The following is a 2,686-nucleotide window of genomic DNA, read 5'->3' as shown; positions in this document are numbered from 1 at the left end:
AGGGCTTGGATGAGCCCTAAGTCTTGTGTAATCTAAACCCTTGTATTTCTATTTTTGGGGATTTATATATATATTGTTGTGATTAGTGTTCTAGCCTTGTGAATTTCATGAATCTTGGTATATTTATATGATTTCCATGGTTTAATTCTTCCTATTAATACTCTAGTTTATTTACATGTCTATGTGTGATTAAATTAGGAATTATGTCTCACATGATTCATTTGATTTAATTCTTCCTATTGATTCTCTATTTTAATTACATGTTGTCTTATGTGTGATTATTTGGGAATTGATCTCTACACTAGTTTTTCTATATTAATTGCATCTTTATGTGTGGTTGATTAAGAATCTAGTGATGGCTAGACATGGGTTTTTCATTGAATGAGTTTGTCAATTAATTTGATGATTTATACTTGTGTTTGATGGGTTGTTCTACAATTTAATTCATGCTTGTAGGTAGGTAAACAATCTATGCTTGTTTAGATATTCCATGGCTTATTATTGCAAATTCCATGATTCTCTAGATTGATGTGTGCTACAATTGTTACTAGTTTGATGGGTCATGCCTAAACTAGATGGGTTGTGCTACACTTAGTTTAGGTAAGACAATTCATGCTTAAATTAGATGGTCCATGCTTAATATTGCAATTAGTAGTCGCATTTTGTTCACAACAATGTATTCCCCATTAATGGAAAGCAAGTGGTTAATTACATGAGCTTAGTGGTGATTCCAACACCCTAAGACCTCACTTCTCATCTCTTAAATCCCTATCTCTACTTAGTTTTATTTTAGTTGCATTTTAATTAATTGAATTTTAGTGTAATCAACTAATCTTTCTCTTTTGCAATCATTTGGTACATTAGAGTTGAAGTTAAATTCCAACACGTATAATCCCTTGGGACGATCCTTACTCATTCTTGCTACGTTAGTAGTAGTGTTGGTAGTGGTTTTTATAAATTTAAATTTGACTTAAAAGGCTTTTCTTGAACCGCACATTCACTATATTATTTTGACGTATACAAGCGGCCATCGTCAAATTTTGGCGCCGTTGCCGGGGATTAATTAATTGATTGATTTGGCAACGTCGAATTTGTGAAATTCATTTAGGATTAGTACTCTTTTGATCGTGTCTTTATTTTTTTTTTATTTTTCTTTTGGTTACTTATAGTGATTGTTCTTAATTGACAAGGTGCATTGAGCAAGGAGGCAAACAAAGAAGCATCCAAGTTAGAAACAAAGCAAGGCAAAGGAAGCAAAAAGCTAAAATTAAAATTCTGAAAAAATTGCAAAGCTAAGCTTAAAATTTGGAGTTGAAGTGCTATAGGACCTTTGTAAGCTTTTATTTACTCAATCTCCTAGTTAAATCGTCGGCCCGCGTGGAGGCATTGCATTGCAGTAGTAGATAAATCGTGAGCCCGCGTGGAGGCGTTTATTTGTTCTTGCATCATCATTGTTTTTAAGTATGGGAGTATAGGAATTGTGTTTGTGGAAGTAGTTTAATTGCATTGTTGTGAAGGCATAGTGTTGTCATTATTTGTGCTTGTTGTGTTTTGCATTGTGCATGCATGGTCGTCGTTCATTGAGACCCACTCTTGCTCCTCTTGATTTGCATCTTGAATCTATCGTTAGAAATCCTAGGGGAAGAGGAAGTTCACATAAAACCAATTTATCAATGGATGACTATAATGATGATCATGTTGAGGACCTTGGTCACATAGACCAACAAGGTATTCTCCATCCAAATGTGCATAATGAGAACATACAAGTTCCAATAGGCATGCCTAGGCCATTCATTTACCAACCTCCACAACAACAAGGCCAAATTCTAATGGGAATTCCAAGGCCAATGTATGCACCACAACCTCCCATCATGCAAAATCAAGGAATTCAAAACCAAGGCGTCCATGTTGCACCCCAAGTAGCTATTCCACCTCTTGCTTTAAGAGATCATTATGTGCCAAATGAGTATAATGCACCAACATGCATCCAATTGCCACCATTTAGAGCACACCATTATAAAATTAAAGCACAAACCATTCAAATGCTTCCCAACTTTCATGGACTTCTTAGTGAAGAACCTTACAAGCATTTGGATGAGTTTTTAGAAGTTTGTTCCACCGTTAGATACACGGACATGCCGGAAGAGGTCTTGAGGATCAAACTTTATCCATTCACCCTAAAAGACAAGGCAAAGTATTGGTTTAACAATCTTAGGCCTTTTTCAATCACTTCTTAGGCAGAAATGCAACAAGATTTCTTGAAGAAGTACTATCCGGTTTCTAAGACCAATGCAATGAGAACCTCAATTAGAGAGTTCACACATGGGGATGGAGAAACATTTCATAAGGCATGGGAACGCTTCAATGAATTGCTTAGGAAGTGTCCACATCATGACATGCCCAAATGGTAATTAGTGCAATATTTCTTTGAGAGTTTATCGGATACATACAAGGGTATGGTTGATGCTTCCATGGGTGGTTCTTACATAGATAGGCATAATGATGATGTGCAGCGTTTATATGAAAGCATGAGTGAGAATTCCTTGCATCGAACATTATCTTTTAAGAATGGTAGAAACACACAAGGTAGGAAGAGTGTTGGCTTGCATCAAGTCGACCATCCAAATGATATAGCCGCCGAGATGAAATCTCTATCTCAAAGGTTTGATCAATTCTTGATCAACCA

The 2,686-nt window shown here is 36.0% G+C and overlaps 1 pseudogene; it reads right to left on the bottom strand.

Moving 5' to 3' along the window:
* Positions 1–2,299: 2,299 nt before the first annotated feature.
* LOC132287547 (small nucleolar RNA R71) lies at positions 2,300–2,398 on the bottom strand (annotated as a pseudogene).
* Positions 2,399–2,686: the final 288 nt, after the last annotated feature.

This window comes from Cornus florida, unplaced genomic scaffold (assembly GCF_030987335.1).
Source record: "Cornus florida cultivar Cherokee Brave unplaced genomic scaffold, ASM3098733v1 CherokeeBrave_3.0.0_Hap2_Chr11, whole genome shotgun sequence".
In the NCBI taxonomy this organism is placed as follows: Eukaryota; Viridiplantae; Streptophyta; class Magnoliopsida; order Cornales; family Cornaceae; genus Cornus; species Cornus florida.
Note: the sequence above shows the minus strand (reverse complement) of the source record. Positions and strands in the feature narration are given on the sequence as shown.